The 21,725-nt window shown below is 43.6% G+C and overlaps 1 protein-coding gene across 1 annotated transcript in view; it reads left to right on the top strand.

Annotated features, from left to right (window-relative positions):
* Nucleotides 1-21,725, top strand: part of LOC131988057 (AT-rich interactive domain-containing protein 1B-like) — a 147,463-nt gene that overhangs the window by 69,456 nt on the left and 56,282 nt on the right. Inside the window, exon 3 of the mRNA XM_059353062.1 lies at nucleotides 12,569-12,869. The gene's annotated coding sequence lies outside the window, so the exon portion shown is untranslated. The remainder of the gene's footprint in view (nucleotides 1-12,568; nucleotides 12,870-21,725) is intronic.

The raw sequence follows: 21,725 nt of genomic DNA, 5'->3' as shown, positions 1-21,725 counted from the left end.
CACAGACCACAGCCAGATATCTCTCGTAATTCTACCAATCACATTATTGATCAGCGGCGGTGGCTGATGGATTACTGAGGCTGACTCACTGACAGGCGGCACGTCCAATGGGGGGAAGAGTTTTGCATCGTGCCGATCAAACCAGACCCTCAAACCAGACTCCCCCCCACTCGTCTGCCCTCCCTTCTTTTGATCAGAGTCATTTTGACAGTGATGCATAAGTCTCTGCTGCACAGGGGCTGGCTGGCTGGCTGGCTGGCTGGCTGGCTGGCTGGCTGGCTGGCTGGCTGGCTGGCAGGAAATGCCACAGATCCCCTGAGAGTAAAGGGATGAGGGATTAAACAGAGAAAGACACCCCCTTTAAAAAAAGAGTAAAAAAGGAAATCTATGTTTCCTCCCTCTGCGGACAGGAAGAGATTTTTAAGGATGCTGCCACTCTGTAGTCGTTTCTCTTCAAAAGAAGCCCTTTTTTGTTTGTGTTAAAACTCTCAGGTTAGTCTCGTCTGCCCCTCACCTGCAATAGACTGAAGTCCTATGTGGAGGTTAAATCGAAACAAATCATCACTATCATCCCCTGTGCTGTCCTTGCATCCCTCCCCATCCCCTCCTTCCAAGCTCTAACTTCCTTTCTTTATTTCTTGCCACTTCTATCAAGGAGAAGTGAATGGCACACGTTTCATCTCTGCAAAGCGACGGTGGGCCTGAAACACCACAGAGGCAGCGCTGGCTAACATTGAACTGGATTGGGTAGAATAAATACAAAGGCAAGAGGGAAAAGAAAGCAGCTGGGGAAACACAAAAGGATGGAGCTGCAGATGGGAACTAACCTTGCCTGGGTTTCTCTGATGTTCCTTTACACACACACACACACACACACACACACACACACACACAAACCTCCACCGCACCCATTACTGTCAACCCCTCTTTCTCTCTCTCTTTCTTTTTCTCTCTCAAGTCATCCTTTTATTTGTCATGTTCAGAGGACAGCACCAAAGCATCCGAGGAATGGGAGGTTACAGCGTATTAAAGGAAATGTTGTTTCACAAAAATGGTCATTCCCCTTTCAGCAGGAAATACAGAGGCTATGCAGCTTCTGCACTTCAAAGCTGCCCAGAAAACTTCCCATGAAACGACTTTGATTGTCTGCATCTAAAGGGGACAAGCAGGGGATTTTCCCACTGGTGTCTCAGTGCAGCCTTTCTCACGTTGTTCATGGCCATTGTGCTTTCTTGCTATATTACAAAAGGAACAGAGTTTGAATTTAATAGCAGTCAGGGAAAAAACATGTTGCTCCACAGTCGTTTTTGTTGGTAGGAAATCCAAAATTTTGGAAGGAAACTGCATTACATGTGAAGAAGAATTATCCTACTTTTGCAAAAGAAAAAGAATCAGATATAAATCAACAGACTGCATCAATCCAGTGATTGCTGGCATGAAAATCAAATTCATTATTGACATTAGTGATCTTGAACCCTTGAATCTCGCTTACAAAGCAGCAACACTGAAGAGGATGTCATTATTCATGTTTTTTTAAATGGCGAGCAATTAACATTCGATAACATTTGAGAATGAATGGCATCCTGGAATGAAACCCGTCATTCATGTATCAGTTTTTATGCCATTAAAAGTCCTTTACTGACCCATTTTGATGAAAGACATCACATAGAAATAATGTGTTGGAGGCAAATAAACTGAGGGAGCCGGTACATGCAAATTAGCGAGGAGAAAGGGGCAGTGGAGAGGAGGAGGACAGGGAGCGTTAGAGGGAACCAGAGAGAAGTTAGACTGGTTGTTTGGACGTGTTAGTTTGAAGTGAAGAGGCTGCAGTCGGGTGGACTGTCTCCCTGACGCACACATACACACACATACATCCAACCCCACACACAACCTCTCCCCCCTCGCTCCTCCAATGGCCCTGTCGGTGTGCCAGGGCGGGTGATTACCGACGCTCTCCCCCAATTATGGGCTGATTATTCCGCCGCGCTCTAATTGACTGGGGAGATATGCAAATGGCTGTCATTTGGGATGATAAAGGATGCGGGTGCTGGATGCCCCCTGCATTATTTAGCCTCGGCTGTACGCAGCGTGAAGGATGTGGCGTGCGCTTTAATTGCTGAGGAGAGAGAGGTTAAGCTGAACGAGCAGCTGAATTAGAAATGAGGAATTTGGGCCCCTTTATTTATTTCTTTATTTTGCTCCTCTCCTTCCATCTCTCTCTCTCTCTCTCTCTCTCTCTCTCTCTCTCTCTCTCTCTCTCTCTCTCTGTCTCTCTTACACACACACACACACACACATATATACACTCTTTCGTACTCTTTATGTCATGCGTCATTTTTTCAGTTCTCTCTTGGGTGAGTGGAGAGGTGAGGGGGCTGGGGGGCGGCTGGATGGCAGGATGTCATGCTGGAATGCCATAAATAAAAACATTAGCGAAACCAATACGTGCAGAACAAATAGGGTGAGCGTGTTTGTGTGTGTGTGTTTGTGTGTGTGTGTGTGTGTGTGTGTGTGTGTGTGTGTGTGTCTGTGTCTGTGTAAGGGGAGGCGGTGAGTGGTCGGCTTGTGCATTAAAAACTTAAGTGTGAAGAACCTTTGCGGACTAATGAAAAAAAAAGTTTCAACAGCTCAAACAATAAGTCTCTGCCTGTCTCCTCTCCTCTGTAAAGCTTCCGTGTGAAATGAAAGCAAATTTAAATACACACTTCTATGCTGAATACCAATGACCTAAGTCAACCGTGTGAAAGGTCGGACTGGTGGGCGGGTAGAGATAGAGTGCGTAGCGTCTTCGACTTCAATACCTGGGCGCACAAAGAGGGCAGACCTCCGTGTTTATTTAGCCACCTAAAGGTGTTGTTGGTTGTTTGAGACACTTTGCCGTCATTGTTGTTGGTGCAGAAATCAGTGGGGGGGCATTAAGTGAATAGGGCCCACTGGCTAAGCACTCCTAGCCGCTACAGCTTGGCATATTATCAGGGGGAATCGGAGTGAAACTCAACACTAATCCCTCCAGTTTGGAGACAAGCAGTGCCAGATTTGGGCGTCTTTAACAGCTTAGGGGTAATAGGGCCTCAAATGTCCCTTTCAATGTGGCCCGCCCCATATCTCCACATTATGAGAAGCTTAAGAGCCGGGGCAGTTATCACTCAGTGAGCCCCCTATCTTGCAACAAGCAATAATTGCAAGAGCATTGGAGTCACTGTTAGCATTATCAGCAGATTTAGTGAATCTATTGGAATCCTAAGTCAGGTGTCCACACAACTGTTTGACCCTCACATCTGACTCCAGGACCACTCTGGAGTTTTTTCCCCTCTCAGTGTTGGTGGTGGAAAAACAGAGAGAGCTTTCTTTTCCTCTTATCGAGATGCCGCGGTATTATCAAGAGATTGTCTGGGCTTTGTGAAGTGTGCAGGAGCAGAATTGAAAAGAAAAGCACAATTGCTTTTCAGTGCTGCTGTGGCTCTCCTCTGCACAACTTTGGGAAGCCTTGAACAGTTTGTTCTTAGGCTGCTTTTGTTCCAGATAACAAAAACAGAGACGGAGCAAAAAGACTGTCTTCGACAATGTAGCCTTCCAAATAGTGCGGAGAGTTGTTCAAATCACAAAATAGTTCCTCTGTAATCATGAACTGCTGTTTGTTCAAACAAGCATTTTGCTCCCTAATATAATGTTTCCTATGAACGCTGTCTACATGCAATTATTTCTCTGAGCAGTGAACAGCAACTGTTCATTTTCATGCTTACACCGTGTCGACACTGGAGGTGTAGCGTGAGCAGCACATTAGCAGAGCAGCAGAAGCCTCTGTAGGCACATTAGGGGTTTAATTCCTGCTCACATGGATGTGTTACTGAACAGGTATCCTTGGCACAGGTTCGGTTGCTCACAGTGTAAAAATGTCACGGAAACTGATAAATGCCAACCAGGGAGAGACAAAATGACACAAAGAGACCACAAAAACAATCACAATAACTATGAGAAGAGGCAGACAACAACGAAGAGACACAAAAGTACTAAAAAGATACTCAAAGTTAAAGTCAAAGTCTGCTTCCCCTCCTTCTCCTCCTCTTCTTCTTTTCATTTTACTGCCCCACAGGACACAAATAGAAGTTTGGATAACTCACAAATCTTGCAAGACTGATTTTTAGCGCGAAGAGAAATATCGTCGAGTTCAATCTTGTCACACCCCTAACTCAAAGTGACCACAAGGAAACACAAAACAACTCCAAAGAGACAAAAAATGACTACAAAGAGGCTCAAATTGACCACAAGGAGACACAAAACAACTTCAAAGAGACAAAAAATGACTACAAAGAGGCTCAAATTGACCACAAGGAGACACAAAACAAAGTCAAAGAGACACAGAAGGACTACAAAGATACACAAAGAGACCACAATGAGACACAAAACAACTTCAAAGAGACACAAAATAACATCAAAAGGGGCAAAACAACCACAGTTGTAGTATAAGTATAAAGTGACACAAACACCTGTAAAGTCTTGCATGCCTGTGCCCAGTGGCCCATTGTCTCATAATTTGTCTATTTGCCCATGCCTGCTCCGACCACCTATGGTAAAAATTTAAAAAAGAAAAAAGTACTTTTAACACTCTAAAAGCCTCTGTTTGCTTAAAACAAAGGGCTTGTTGGATTGGCCAGGTGTATGAAAATATCTATCTCATATTTTTTTTCCGGTGTGCACGCCATTATGTTGGCTGTGGAAGTCTTGACTAGACTTAAGTGAGAGACAATCGGAAACTTTAAGGACTTGGGATGGGAACATTCAGTCTCCAAACTCGTGGCATAACAGACGTTCATGGGTTGGCGTGCTAGCATAATTGAGTGCCTGCTGGGTGCTAGCCTAAAGCCCACATGGGTTTCTGGCAAGCCTGAGGCATGCCAAACATCTCCCCTTGGTTTGCAAAGAGTGCCCTTGCCTGCATTTGGAGTCTCTCTGAGTGAAATCCTCAGTGAGGAGAGGAGGCACAAGGCGAAGACCCTCAGGAGGTGGCTCTGACTCTGCTCGAGAACTCTTATCTGCACACACACGGGCTCATACATATACATGTCCCGGTTTGCACACAAACACACACATTATCTAGCAAAGACATACCCCGTCAAGGCATGTTCGCACATTCCTACATAGAATTATTAAAGCAGTGCAGTACTGTGCATTAGCAAGCACATTTTGATCAGTATTTTATAGTGTAGCGCTTAAATCGTCATAATTTCTATCAATTCTCATCATCGTCGCCAATTATCATCATCATTCCAGCCTTGGTAGACATTCCAGCTGATTGACATCAAAAAAAGAAATTATGGTGTGGGTGTTGTGTTAAATCTCCCTTCACTAAGTCTCTCTCTCCTTCTCAGTTCTCTTCTTCTTTCTGTACTTAATAGCACTTAGTGAAGGGAATTACAGTTGGTGCTCTACATGGGGCATCGCATTAAAAACCCTCTTTCACACATACACACACGCACACGTTCAGCAGTCCATTTGGATTCATTTGCATGGCATTTCATTTGGATTTTGCCTCAATCGACGGTTAGGGGGGGAGGATAAAAAACATCTTTGTGTAATAGCATTTCCTCTTAGTCTCCAGTGCACCATAAAGATAGAAAACACAGCGGCCGGAGCCGATAAATGAGTGCAGTGCTGCCATGAGCAGACCTGTCCCTCAGGCCTACAAACGATAGCTGTTTGAGTTAATTACAGTTTACATCATCATATTTACCCAGAGAAGAGAAACAGAGATTAAAACTACCCTCCGAGCCCACTGAGGTGTTATTTCTGTATATACTGTACCACAGTGAAGTGGAGTGTAATCGTCGTTATGTGTAACATTATAATGGTTTTACTCTTGACCTGTGAAAACACAGTTCCTATATGGATACATATACACGTTGGTAAAAACATCAATAATGCACAACGTTTATGTAGAAAAATAGTATTAAAGCTGGGCAATTGGGCATAAATTCCATTAAATCCTTTTTAGCAGCGTATTGTAATACAAGTAGTTTTAGAGAAAACTAGACTTCACTTCCTCTCTGCTCTTTGTTCATGCTTTAGAAAATGTATCCCATGACTGTAGAATTTGGCCAATCACAGGTCATTTCAGAGAAAGGGCATTGCTATTGGCTGTTTTAAAAAATGCAGATGGGTGTGAATGTCCCTTTAGATGGTTAAATCTGGTTCAACAGTGGAAAATCCTGCAGAAAAATGTCCTCCTCCAGCATTGGCAACAACCACCTCCACTGCAAAGCAACCCCAAAAAGGAAGACAGGCTTATCAAAAAATAATCCAAAAAGAGAGGACAGCTATATTTTCAATTGTTTTAGCCCATGTATGCCTAAAGATGGCATTCCCAAGCAATTAAAGCATAGGATCACATGTTTCTCAAACAGAATTGACATGATTAAATGTACACTGAAAGAGTTTTTGGTTGTTGTAATAGTTCCTCATGACATGAAGACATCCTTTCATAATGCAATTCAATGCAAAAAAAAATATGAGAGACGGGGGTGAAAATCCACAGTCCTCATTCTGTTTAAATATGAATTCCAATGTTTCAGCAGAGCTCATATGAGGCTTCAGCAGTCAGACTTGTATGAGAGGAAAAAGAGAAAAATTTGTGCTAAAAAGACGATAACAGCTGACTGTTGAATCACATTTAGAAAGGATCTGCTCATGGCCAAAATGGAACAATTACAGCAACAAATAATTCTCAATGTACTTACATCAAAACATATGAGCCTATTCTGAGCCCATAAATTTGTATATGTTTGTACAGCACATGCATTGTGTACAACAGGCCACCTACACAGACCTCTGACCTTCCCTGCTGCTGTACCAACTCCTGTGCAACGGGAGGCAGAGCAGATCTGTGGCCTTAAATAAGAAAGGAGAGATCGGGTGAGACAGTCAGCCTTCCCTAATCCATCCATTTTACTGTGAGACTGTAGGAAGTTTAAGATTTCTTTTAAGTTATCTTAGAGTATGGTGTATCCTGAGCATGATGGAACCACAAATATACAGAACCAGTCAAAAGTGTGTACACACATTCTCATTCAATATTTTTCTCTTTATTTTTATTATATTTTCTACATTGTAGATTACTATAAGACAGCACATAGAATTAATATAAGACAGCAAAACTATGATGGCACTCACATGGAATTCTATACACAAAAAAAGTGTTAAACAAACCAGAATATGTTTTATATTTGAGATTCTTCAAAGTAGCCACCTATTGCTTTGATGGTCTCATTGAGAAGGCAAGCAATTCCACAAATTTACTTGTGACAAGGCGCATCTGTTAATTAAAAATCATTCCAGGTTATCACCTCATGAAACTGAGTGAGAGAATGCCAGAAGTGTGCAAAGCTGTCATAATTCCATATGTGTTCTTTCATAGCTTTGATGTCTTCAGTATTAATCTACAATGTCGAAAATAATACAAAAAAAGAAAAAACATTAAATGAGAAGGTGTGTACAAACTTTTGACTGGTACTGTATGTGTATTTATAAATCAGTAACCTTAAACTCTGTGAGATTTGAGATATATTTCTCTGTGATTTCTGCAGCCAGAGATTCCATCTGTGGTGCCCACAGCATTGATAAATGACATTTTAAAAATTGAGCAGCAACATGGATTGTGCAAAAACAGAAATAGTCCCCATGAAAACTGTTGACAGCTGTTCTCTGCTGATCCACAGTAATAGGCACAGTGTTTTTAAACATTTTGATTTTGATTTTTTAAAATGTCATATTTGAATGTTGTGAGCACAAGAAACTAATCCCACTCACATCAAACTGAGGCTGAAATCTGAGAGACAGATATCTCATGACTTGGACAAATAAAACGGAAACAATTTGCATTAATAGATCACTTGGGCGAACTGACCCTTTGAGCCAGTGAAAAGATAAACCCATTGAATGATATAACACATTTTTCTTTTGTAGTAAAAATCTGATCATTTTCCATGTTATGGAATAAACATGGTAATGTCACTATATAAGGGAGCTACTAATTTTTGTTTAAAAGAAGAAAAATAATTGTCAAATGGTAATCAAATAAATGAAAGCTATCGATCAAATGACGAGGTGAATAATTTCTGTCATGCTGTAAAGGCTGTAATACAAAGTCTTTTGGATCTGTGCAGTTTGGAACCATAAGGGAGGTTATTTTTGAGTGATGTCGCTCACAGTGCTCAGTTGCTGTGTTCGAGTTTGTGTTTCAGGCTCTAGTTAGCTGGCTAGCCATCTGGTGCAGAGCCCTCAGCCATAGTATCCCTCTGACTGGGGCAGACAGAGAGAGACAGACAAACAGATACTCGATGTGAGAAAGAGTGTGCATGTGTGTGTGTGTGTGTGTGTGTGAGAGAGAGAGAAAGAAAGAGACAGAGAGAGTTAAGTAGCTAGTTTCTCCAGTCGCACTCCTTTCCTGTAGCCCACAGGAAGCTGCTGTCATTGGCTCCTCCCTGTCTAGACAGAGAACCACTTTCACACACACACACACACACACACACACACACACACACGCTTGGTGCCTTCTACCATAGCAACTTTGATTAATTCCCAGTGTGCGGTGAGAGGAGACAACATCAGCACCATGGTCAGGGGAAAAGGCCCACAGTCTGCTGGATGTGACAGCTCCCTGCTTCACACTGATGCCTTATACCCTGCTGGAGTGTGTGTGTGTGTGTGTGTGTGTGTGTGTGTGTGTGTGTGTCTGTGTGTGTGTGTGTGTGTGTGTGTGTGTGTGTGTGTGTGTGTCTGTGTCTGTGTCTGTGTGCCTGTGTGTCTATGAGAGTGAGAGCAGGTCAGTAGTATGAGTGAGGGACGGATGGTGTGTGTGTTTGTGTGTGTAGCTTCATCTGTCCCCTCGGCCGCATCAGTGCTCAAGCATGTCTCGCAGTGACAGCACAGCACCCTGTGTGCCTGTCACATACACACACACACACACACACATACACATACACACACACACTGAACGAGAGAGTGCAGGCAGGCGCCAACACCAGCGAGGTGAAGGGTCACAAGCGGCTGCCTCCCCAATGTTGTGTGAAATGTGTAGATGGCAGTCTCGGCCCATTATGTGCATATATGTGACTGTATGTGTGTCTGTCTTGAGGCGGGCGTGGGGGGGGGGCATCTCAAAGTAACTGGTTATTATCACCTCAATATTTTTCTTATTATGACAATTACATGCTCCAGGAGCGAATTAAGCGATACAGGACGCCAACCGGGAGTGGTTGACAGCTATTTGGAGACTCAATGCACAGAGCAATTTGCAGCCCCGAGCCAAACAAATTGGATTTGGGCCACTTTGGATTGGGGCCCCAGATTGTTGGGCGTTTGGATCCTCCGACCGCGTGCCTGCCTGGCTGGTTAGCTGGCTCGCTGGCTGGCTTCGATTCTTTACACATGACTATGTAGCAGACAGTTAGCCAGGTAACACAATGCTCCATGGCCCTTGACAAGGATTAAGTGTACATGTGGAGGAAGGTATATGTGTTGATAAATGCATTATACTGCAGGTGCATTGTGAAATGGCTTTTTTATGGTAGCGTTTCAGCAACCATAAGTTATAAGTATGGGTTTATTGGGTATTTACAATTGACATTTTTATAGTCTACGGGTGTTAAGCTTTCCCAACCTTTCATGTTATTATAATGCTGCTCCTTTTTTTTGGTCTTGGGCCACACAGCTGTGTTCAAGTGTGTGTATAATCCAAATGAGCCTAACAGCCTCTAAACGAATTACTGGTACGCATTCTCCCACCCCTAAACTGCCACTGGAAAAGCTGGCAACAGCACCCAATTAGGTGAAATGCAATTATTCCCATCCATTCACACAATTAGCCTGTGGGTTAACAACCTAGCTGTACGTCGGGCTAGCTGTTGGTGTTTTGGAAAAGCCATCATCATGGTTACACCGGCTCTCATGGTAACCCCACTGTGTCAAATGGCATGCACCCTAGGGCAGCACGTCGCTTGCAAATAACATTCAGCCCTATTGGTCAGGGCAGCGCATTACATCACTGAGCTCAGAATACAGTGTGATGCGATTGGCTGGGACAGGGAGTGGTACCACGGGTGAGAAAGAGAGAGAGAGTAGAGCGAGTGCCCCATGTGCTCAGTCGAGCGAGGGTAGATAATGCCAGGCGACAGACTGGCAGGCTGGCAGAGCGTGTGGGCACTCACAGCAGCATGATGGAAAACAAAGGCTTTGTGTGTCACCGCCGAGATCGCATTAACCAAAACAAGCAGCCATGGACCGACTGCCACACTGACTTGGTTGTCTGTTCCACAAGCTAAGCCATGCATGGATAGAGAGACATGGGGGACGCCTGTCGCACTTTTTATATGAAATAACATGGTGCTAGGGTAATGAGAAAAAGTACAATGTTGACAATGATTTGACTGTGTGACAGAGCTGCATAAATTTAAAACAAATGCCATATTTGTAGTCACAGCCAATGCATTCAAGACATGCAGGGTTTGGCAGACAGACAGTTTGGACTGAAATGTTTCGCCAATATTCATTCTTTTAATTTGACGAGAAGTGGCCTCTTACAGTAGGGTGAGGCTGCTTTTACACTCCCAGCACCATATTACCAGCATCCTCACTTCTGCCCAGACATGTGACAAAATTACTGATGCATACTTGTGCTGAGCAAGCAGCAACTGCAGGGGCTGAAAAACGAAGCCAACGTGGAAGTGCAAAACTGCAGTTCCTTGAATGGCCACTTGAGGCTGGCTCCAAAAGCGAGTCAATCCTCATATAGACCTCTTATCAGAACATTTCAATCTAGCGTCACACACGATTGCCCACACACGTCAGTAGGAAGAAGGAATCAGAGGTCGGCTTAAATTAAAACTTTAATCACAGGAAGAGTTGTAATCGGTTTTCAACATTTTTTGGGGTGGGCTGCCAAAACCAGAAAGGTACAAATGAAAGTCTTTTTTTATACATATTACATTATTATTTTATATATTTACATATACATTTTTTATACTTGCCTGTCCCCGAGTGACACGTTGTTATAATATCAAGACAGAATTTCAACAGTAAATTCAGAAATATCCCCATGAGAAAGTAGACTTTTTTGTGTTTGCGAGTTTTCTTCATGCTCACAGTGTTCTTATTGGTCTTTGTAGCTTACTTCCCTGTTCGTGACAAGTGTGAGGAGATTCATGTTTATAAAACTCACCAGTCTATTGTATATTCAGGCTTAAAATTATGCAATTAAGGGCGTGGCTGCTTTGATTGACAGGTGGGTGCATTTCAGGTGGCGTGTTTCAGCAACCAGGCCCACACTCTAACATAATGTAGGCTACTTACATCTTTTATACAGTCTATGGTGAATCTGACCAATCTCACCATTCTTTTTTGTATGTTAAATATGATCTTCCAGTAGAATCACTCTGTAATCACATTACAACAAACATGCAAAATGTATAGGTGTATAATTGAATTATTTTGATTTTGAGACTCCATATAAGCTCTGGCTGACATACACAGACAGACAGACAGACAGACAGACTCATATCATTTGTTGACAGTAATGGTTGCACAGGACTCAGGTGGAACAGGGTCAACAGGCCTGATAGAGCAGGGAGGATCAGCTGGCACACACCCGCAACTCTTCCCCTTCCTCCCCAAGCGGACACCAGCCAGGAAACCGGGGTCGCTTACAGGTGACTTCCCCCATATTCAGCTACAGCTGGGGCACAGCCGCTTGTCTGCGAATGTGTGTGCGTGTGTCCAAATGTGTGTGATGTGTAGTTAGGGGGCAGCCCATCACACTGCATCACATCACATCACATCTGGTCTTCTCTTTACCTCTTCCACTGTCTCTCGTCCAGCTTTCATTGTTGTCTTACTACGCCACACTTTTTACACAGCATTCAGTATTCTGTCAGCAATATTGGTGGGGATTCCCTGGAATCAATTCAGGAGGGGGAATACCTACTAAGAACACACACACACACACACAAACACACACACAGTTCTGTGCTCACCACAGGGAATGAAAACCGTAATATGAACTCACCCTTGGTCTGAATGAAAGCCCATTACAATTCATTTTCACCACAGCAGCCAGCGTACAGTAATGTCTTCTTATGGGGGTAATGTTTTTGCTCCTCTGCCATATTAACCACTGCCACCATGACTGCAGAGACTTTATCTCAGTGATTACAGTAGGTCACTGAAAAGTCAAACGCTGCTCATGCGGGTGCAGAGAAAACTTTTAGCCTTTAACCTGGAGCACGTTAAGAAAGACATAGTAAAAATTGGTGCGTCTTTGCTCGTGTTTTACTTCTTTTTTTTTTTTTTAAGAGGCTTTTACAGATTATACAACCTGGTCTTTCAGCTGAACAATTGTATTTCAACCAAGATGAAATAGTTGCAATAGTACTGATTTGTCATGACATTATATTTACCCAGAAAATGTTGTCTTTGCTTGAGCTCACATATAAATTTGCCACCTGCTACATGTCACTTCTCATCAAATGCTTGGATGAGCATCAGAAACACTCACTGTAAACCTTTTCTTCTGTTCCAGGATCTGTCCGGCTCGATTGATGACCTTCCCACCGGGACAGAAGCCGGTCTGGGCTCAGCCGTCAGCGTCGGCGGCTCCTCCAGCAGCAGCAGCAGTAGCCAAGGGGAGCAGGGAGGGGCAGGCAACCAGGGACAGTCCCCCTTCTCCCCTCACGCCTCCCCCCACCTCCCCAGCCAGAGGAGCGGGCCCTCTCCCTCCCCTGTGGGCTCGCCCGCAGGCTCCACTCAGTCCCAGCAGTCGCGATCTGGCTCCGGACCCATCTCTCCTGCCAGCGGACCCTCAGCCAACACCACCGCACCAGGTAAGGTTGCCATAAGAGCCATAAAAGTGCACATTCATCTTGATAATTAGATTTATCTTGATGGAAGGTGCGACTAGTAGCGTGATAACTTTATTGGTTAAATCACCACAAACAAACAAGTCTATAACTGACGAGAATTGCTGTGGAACCAGACACTACAGTGCATTTTACATCATGTACCACCGTGTTAGATTCCCTGGGAAATTTGCAAAATTGCTTTACAGCTTAAAGGGAAATTGCTTTGTGCCACCAAACAACTTGCTGCTCTTTGAAAGCAAATGAGAAAACAATCACAAACATTCCCCAGTCAGTGATGTCAAATGAAGTCTATTGCCTTTGACAGATTATTAAAAATAGCTGCTGTGACATCACTGATTAGGCGTGGCCAGGAGTTACAGTTTCCATGTGATTCAGTTTTGAGGTGCTCTTGAAAAATGGAGCAGCTTTAAGGCTGTACCATTCGTTAACTTGTTGCTGCTGTAAGCATATCTCAGTTATCACACCTACATTTCTGCTTGACCTTTCCATTTATTTTGCTACTTAAAGACCTGAGCCTGGTTTCATTTGTTTTTAAATATGTGCATTTAAAGAGGATTTTAAAAAGGTCATGTAGGAAACTGACCCTAATGCAGAATAGGTAAACACGTTTCCACAAATAACAACATGCCAGCATTTAAATGTAGTGTGTTTTGCATTGCGAGAGACGATTGCAAGGACGAAGCTTTCACACATTTCTATAACCAGTCAGGCAAATAATTTAGGCCAGGAAAATCAGGGTTACAGACACTTATTTTGCCTTAAAGGTGCTATATAAAGGTGCCTTAAAGGTGCTATATACATACTGGGATACTACTGATACTGGGATTGCAGAGTGCAGCTCGGCTCTCACCTCTGACAGCACAAGGAAACACTGAGGTGGCTGAGCAGAAATGGGTCAGGGTTATTTGTGTCTTGATTTTACATGATTACCCATACTAACACTGTTTATGCAAGTTACCCACCAAGACTTCGTCTGTGTTAGATGAGCAGGGTTTGACCTCTTATAAGAGCAGTCCTGATAAACCATAGCATAAAGGTGACAACGTCCTGGTTTAATAGGATCTCTTTTTTTCTCATCTCCAATTTACCGCATAATCCATCCAGATCAATTTTCATTCTGCCAGTTTGGACAGAGGATGAATCACACTGTGTGTGAGTGCACACTGCAGCAGAAAACCAAATAATATCAATCCGGCATGTCTAGACTTTGATATCTCGGGTCCATTTGAAATCCTAATTCAGACCGCTAAAGAATATTACAGCTTAGTGCAGAGCACTTCATGGAATATGTCTCATTCATTTTCCTCACACAGTTTTTGTCCTTGCATAGTAGGGATTTGTTAAGTCTTTGATCACGGTGTTGTAGAGACACGTCCCTACATTGCAGTGGAATTTTGATATAGTCCATCTCCCCTGTGGAGGGCACAAGTATTTCCAACATTTACGTCCAGACAATATTTCCTCTCCACTCTGAGTGTTAATGAATTGAGACTGACTGGTAGTGGAGGACCTCCCATCTGATTTGTAGCCTTATCTAAGATATGGCAGGCCAAACAAGACACCAACAGGATTATCAGACAATGCACGGTGTGTCTGTCTGTCTCCCGAGGCCATAGCAGAGTGCATAACCATTTAGATAAACACAGAGCATTATAAACGAGTGTGGATTTGATTTGCCTCAGACAGGCGCGTGGATGTGTGTGCGTGTACACGCTGTTCCCGCCAGGCCTCCCCGTCATCCCACCACCTCTCTGCCCGACTGCGTGGCTGACCGGCGCATCAGCATGTCTCAGACCTGTCAGTCACTCTGACGAGGCGGGGCAAAATGTCTTGAGTAAGATCCTGACGCCAGCTCTTCCTCCTCCTCTCCTCCTCGCAGCCGCTTACTAGAGTGATTGACGCTAATGAAAAACTGGGACAGTGGTTTTCCAGGCGCCGGTGCCAAGAATTATGACGAGAATCCGGAATGAGGCGGCAAAGACGGGAAGCGAAACCGATCGCTGGGACGTGATTAATAAGAAAATATTTAAAAATATTCCCCATGCCAAATAAATGGTGATAAAGCGTGGAGCAGTGAGTAACATCTGGCATGTTTTAGCGGCTGTACTACAATCAGTTTGAATTAGATCAAGGAGCAGCCAGCCTAAGAGAGACACAGGAGAACTAATGTGGTTAGCACACATCTGATTACTAACGCTCCACTTTCTAACACTTCATCACAAGTTAGGACACTTTGGTTAATGTTGTCGTTTTAGTTTGGTACAAGTCAGTGAGGAGAGGAGGGGGCAAGCAACGCTGTGTATTTATGTGTGTGTGTTGTTTTGAGGTTTGTATCTTCAGTACTTCTGCAGCCATAAAAAAAACCCAACAACACGTTCTTCATTATTCAAAGCAGTTGTGTCCTCTAAATAAACAAAATAAGACAAACATTAATAAGCTAATTAATTAGTGTGAAAAAAGACTGTTTTTATCTGCAGTAGTTTGAGCTCCAGTCAAGAAAAAGTCAAAACACCACACATCGTGTGGCTGCATTGCATTCTGCTCCATTAGGGCTACTGTCAGGAGAGAAATTACAATTTCTTCTATAAGGGATTCTGGTCTTCTACTGATGTCAAAATCCGGCGTTTACATTGATGTTTTAGGTATTTATTTTCTTTTATTAAATTAAATTATAGCTGTGCTGTCAGTGTCACCATATGATGGCAATATGTTGAGTTTTTAGGGAATTATGCACATAAATCCAAAGAAAAAAAGTGTATTTGTGGCGCCAAGTCTGTGCATATGTTTGCAAATAAATGTCTACCAAGTTTAATTGCAGTGGTTTAGAGTAGGAATGCAATATATTTATTGTCACCAAAAAAATTAGCGCCTGTTAATGGGAAATTTATATTATTAAGAGTTATTCCAATAATGAAATTATAGCTGATAAATTATAACAATACAAAGTCAAATTGCTTTTTTGACATCTACACACTCTAGTCAGTGCAGCATTTAATACATTATATGTCTGATTTGACAGAAATGTCAAAGCATTCAGTTTGAATTATTCAGCAAATTAAAGTGCTCTAGAAAACATAAATGGGAACTGTTGTTTGTTTTTGTTGTGTTTACAATAGTGATGTCAGTTACATTTGGTAAGGTGAGAATTATGGAATAATAATCATCCATCCTTGCTCATTGGATCTTTTTTACACTGCATGAACTACAGGTTATGAACTTCTTTTCAAAAGGCAAAAATTGGTTGAAAAAAGTCAATCTCGTGCATCCCCAGTTTATGTTGACCTTTTTTTAAATTTATTTTTTCACCTATTAAAGATTATAAAAAGCTCTGCTGTAAACATCACCATATGATGCTAATATTGTGATTTTTGGAGGGAAATGAGACACTTAAATACAAAAATACAAAGAGTTGCATTTACAAAATTCTTGTTGAATGTTAATGGTCCTTTAAATAGAAAAAAAAAGTGTGTTTGTGGTGCCAAAATTAGTTTATGTGTCAAACCTCTATTTTTAATAATGCAAAAAGTAATTTGAGGTAAATGACTATGAAGAAATAACTAAAGGAATGTAATCCCAATCTATTTTAAACCACTAATTTTATATATGCCTGTGTGTGTACATATGTGTTGTGTGTTAGTCTGTCACTGGTCAGACTCACTCTGCGGAGTGATGCGACATGTCACACGGCTGAGCACTCACGGGACACACGCTACCCTTGACAGCGGTCAGAGGAGAGCAATTTCATCATGTCATCCTTTCACCTGGCTGTCAAACACACACACACGCGACAAAAAAATAACACAGGAGGCATGCATAACAGCACATGGGCACACACATACCTGTGAACAGTTTATTTCATGGTTTCATGTGAAGCATATACGGTCGCACATAAAAATCACTTATATATGCTCGCTTTGCTTGGATGAGTGACAGTGTGTGTGTGTGTGTGTGTGTGTGTGCGTGTGCGTGTGTGTTAGAAAGAGCCAGACAGAGTGAGAGAGAGGGGGAGACTGACAGATTGCCAGCCTATCATACACCCATACACTTGCACAAATCTATCTTGACGGAGCTCCACGGCACGCCTGTGATTCCCTCGTCTCCTCACTTCTCTTCTTTTTCCCTCCTCTCTCTCTCTCTCTCTCTCTCTCTCTCGCTCTCTTTCTCTCTCTCTCTCTCTCTCTCCGTCTCTCCATGAAGCAAATCCAATACACTGTAACATTATCCGGGCCTCGCCTTGCTATTTGGATTCTCTCCCGGAGCCAAAAAGGCACACACAGGGCCAAATTGATTTTCCTGTTGCGCTAGATTTGTGACAGTCGAGCAGAAATCACATTGCTCAAACGCCAACCTCCCCCTCCTCTTCCTCCACCTCATATGCACACACACACACACGCAAAAATCGACTCTCATACACACACACACACACACCTCCTTCCTCCCAGTGTCTCTTAAGCAATTCAGAGCGTCCTCAGAATATTTTTCTCCTTCCATGAGACATCGGGGACAAGGCAGGCAGACATCCGTCTTTCATCCGGATGGATACGTGGCTGAATGGGACAGCCGTTGTTGGAGCCTCCATCACTGACTGCGAGCTGGGGGGACAGGCAAAGTCATCCAGTCAAAGTGGTCCTGAAAAAGTTCAGGCCTCAGTCCCTAAGTTAATGTCAGTTGCTGCAGCCACAGAATCCATCAAATGTGTCCAGACAAATCCATCAAATTTGCTGATTTGTGTGTGTTTGGCTCTCAAAAACTCTGCATCTCCTGGATATTTCTATACAGAATCGTGTTTGGTTTTGAGTGTGTACACGGGCTGGTTCGACAAGTTGTTGCCACATCTCCTGTCATTGTAGCGTCACTTCCTGTCAGCCTTTGTGTAGCTGTCACTGCTCCCCCACAACGAGTAGAAACCGTATCCATTTCCAGACTGAACCTGATGCATATTAAATCAAACTGCACACAAACAGAAACTCAGTTGTCATCAGCTTGTTGCTGATAGGATGGAGCTGTTAGGGCGGAGAGATGCACGTCTGCTGCGGTGCGAGGTAAAATCCCTCAACAAATTTCAGTGTCAACAAAATATACTGCAAGAAAATATGCTGCTGCTCTCTGATCTAAAAGTAGCGAAAATACTCTGAAAAGCAGGCTGTTGCTCTGTTATCACCTAAAGATGTTCAGCTGGGTTGGAATCTTGTCAGCCATTTATTCACCATGCATGCCTTTATAGTTTCTTGAATCATTTATTCAGGATTTTCTTTTCATTGTCATAGTATTTATTAGATTCTTGTACAGAGAAACTTTGGGTGAATGATTTACCATGTATAACAAGCAATTAATGTTTGTTGCTGTTCTTGCTAAAGGGATAGTATTATCAAAACTCAATTCCCAAACCGTGCTTTATTTTTACCCATGAGCGTGTCCCTGTCATCTGGAAGGTTATAACAGAGATCAAGTCAACCAGATTGAAACTATCTGTATTTATACCCACTTTCAGATCTGGTCCGTGTTTGGTGATATTTTTTAACAATCAGTCGTAAGAATAACATGCTGGAATTGTACGCTTCTGTAAACCATAAATACGTTGAATCTTTACTTTTCTGTATCGCTGCAACCCGTTCTCATTTCCTGTTCTTCACATACATACTTGCGGCTTTAAACATGTGGTTAATTCTCATCCCAACTCAGACACTGACGCTTTGTCACAGCCCACGACATCTAATACAGACAGGTAAGGCACCAGTTACATGCAAAGCAGCTTTTAAAATAAACTTCTGTAAAAGGAAATATTAAATTAACTTTAGGTGAATGGACTGAACTTATATAGCGCTTTTCTAGTCTTAGCGACTACTTAAATCACTTTAATACTACAGACAACACACATTCACCCATTTACACACACATTCATACTCTGCTGGCCGAGGCTACCCTAAATGGTGCCACCTGCCACCATCAGGAACTCATTCACACACCGATGAACGCAGCATCAGGAGAAATTTGGGGTTCAGTATCTGGCCAAAGAATACTTGACAACATGTAGGCTGCCACGGTCAGGGATCGAACCACCAACCTTGCAATCAGTGGGCGACCGTTACCAACTGAGCCACAGCCGCCCAATAGAACCACATTAACCATTGGACACAATTTCAATAAATATTCAAATCTACCTTATATCTACCTCTGTAGACTGTGACGCTCATCTTCCTACATCACCAGCCTGGTGTGTCTCATACGGGCGATAAAGGTTGTCAAAATGTCTTATATCAACTTATTTTTCAGAAATGCACGAAGCCAACCTTTCTTTTCTGGCGAATGGGCCATTCTGTGTGTGCCTGGTTTTTCACATGTGCGTCTGTGTGCCTGCCGTGCTTTGAGGGCTGAACTGCACAACATTTCCCACATTGTGCAGCCACTAATTGACACAGAGCACATCCACACTCCTCCATGCCCCAGCTCGCTCTGTCTGCTGCAGAAAATCACAAATACTCATCTCTCCCTCTCTATTTTTCTCTCTTCATCCTCTCTCTCCACCAAGGTCCTCCGAGGTCCATTTACCAGTGCCTGCCTACCCTCCCTCCTTCCCCTCCCTCCCCCCCCCCCTCCTCTCCGCCTCTCTCCTCACCCCTCCAAGTTTTTATTTTCTTCTAAAGAGGTGATTGGAGCTTGCGGGCGAGCGCTCGGGAGAGTTTAATCTGTGTATCTGCGCTCGCTTCAAGTGCTTCCAGGGCCTAGAAAAGGACAGAGAGGTCAGGGCGAGTGGAGGAGGGAGAGGGGAAGGAGGGATAGATAGAGGGTGGGAGACAGAGTGGGTGAGAAGGCCAGGCCTGTCCAGTTTGTTGGCTTAAGGGTCCTTCCCAATGAATCTCTTCAATAAATCTCCTCTAACCCGTTTACACTCGCTCTTGTCCTTTACATCGTCCCCCAGCCTAGCCCGTGGTTTGCATTTAGTTTTACCATTTCAGAAAATATATTTCTATCTCTAATTATGGTAATGACAACCGCAGATAGAAAAAACAAGTTTCCGACGAGATCAAAGGTCAAACACAGATGCCTGGAAGAAATCGGAGTAATGACCTCAGATCAGGACTGCATGCATAAAGGTGTCCATTTTCAAAAATAATGTCAGTAAACGACTTCCCTGACGAGAACGAAAAAACAAATTCAGAGGCAGCAAAATATCGGACCAGAAAAGATGCAGAGGGGATCTTCAACAAAAACTTATATTTTTCCTCTGTTAGTGGTGGAAGTTATTACAAGAAAGCGGTAGAAGAGGGTAGGGGGGTTGAGTTTTATGCAAGTGTGTTTTGCAGTGTGCAGTGTATGGAGCCGGGCGAGTTTTCTAGTCACACCACTCCCTAAGAGGCTGCGTGGTGGGAACACTGCCTCTGGCTGTCCCTGTCCCTCTCTTTTTCTCTCATTATTTTTTATCGTGCTCGCTTTCTCTTATGTTCCCTCTTGTGTCTCACGTTCCCTCGTCCCCACCCTTTCCTCCCCATCTCTGTTTGTCTCTGCTGCTTTCTTCGCTCAGAGCGTTGCTGTGGTACAGGCCTCCCACCGAGGAACAAGGCTGAATTTTCCATCCCTCTTATTTCTCCACATCTCTCCTCCAGCTCTCTTTCTCCACTTCTCTGCTCCTTTTTCTTCTTCCTCATCCCCATCCACACATCAACCCCTCCTACCCAAATCTCCCCCTACTCCCCCATGTCTCTCCTCTTCCTGATGGCTGTGGAGTGAAACACTAAAATGCCCTCCCCGCAGACATTATATTCACAAAGCACGCCGTCCGCCTAAACAGGGAAAAAAAGAAGAATATGGTGCCGGCTTGCTGCGTTAGCCATTTAGAGAAATCCCATTCTAACTCCGTCCGACTGGAAAACCCTAACCGGTACACAGTGCGCAATTATTTTCCCTCCCCAACACCTATTTTCTTGCTTTCTCTCACTCCATCGCTTTCGCTCCCCCGCATCCCGCTCGCTGTTTTTTAGCTTAAGCTGCAGTTTTGCTTTACTTACAGTTGCTACTCAGCATTGGAAGTAATGAGGATCTTGGGAGAGCGCTTGTTTTGCGAGCCACCGCAGGCCTGCGCTCGTCCCCTACAGGGAGAGTTAACTGGCATTAGCCCCCGGCTTGGAGAGGCATTGACTCGCACCCATTGAGATCTAAACCACCATTATTGGAGCCCGCTGTTTATCTGCCTCTTTCCCCTAAAGACACGGCAAGTAGGGGATATTACCTTGGTGTGTGTGGATGTGTGTGTTTGTTGGGTGGTGCAGGTGTGCATTTACAGCCTAAGGGTTGTATTAAGAGATGGTGCTGAAGCAGCCCTTTCTCTGTACTCTACACTGGTCTATTAGTGCTCACCGCCGTTGCCTCACTTTAGCATAAATGGCCCCCCCTGCTCCAGGGGTTCTGTGTTTGTGAGAAACAGTTAGTGTGTCTGTGTGTTTCTGTGTCTGTGTGCATGTTGGCAAGCAGAAGCATCGCCACATCTTGTTATATACATAGATCTGCACACACGCACGTCTGCTAATGCACACCTGCCCCTTCCTTTCATCAGCAATTAATAAAAGTCTTTTCATTGACTTTGCGGTTGACTTCTCCTCATTGGCATTACTCATACGCACATACGCAGTAGCTCCTACGCTTTTTATTACCAGGGCCCTGAAACAAAACAGAAATATGGCCACAAGTACTCTCCCTCAGCTTTGAACTTCCCCGGCATTTGCGTTTGAAACCCTGATGAAAAAAAGCTTCAAAGACCACACTGCCTCTCTTCAAAGGAGACTCAGGGTTGCCTCGACAGTCCTCGCGGAAGACAAATTT

The sequence above is a fragment of the Centropristis striata genome, chromosome 16, assembly GCF_030273125.1.
Source record: "Centropristis striata isolate RG_2023a ecotype Rhode Island chromosome 16, C.striata_1.0, whole genome shotgun sequence".
Lineage (NCBI taxonomy): Eukaryota > Metazoa > Chordata > Actinopteri > Perciformes > Serranidae > Centropristis > Centropristis striata.
Note: the sequence above shows the minus strand (reverse complement) of the source record. Positions and strands in the feature narration are given on the sequence as shown.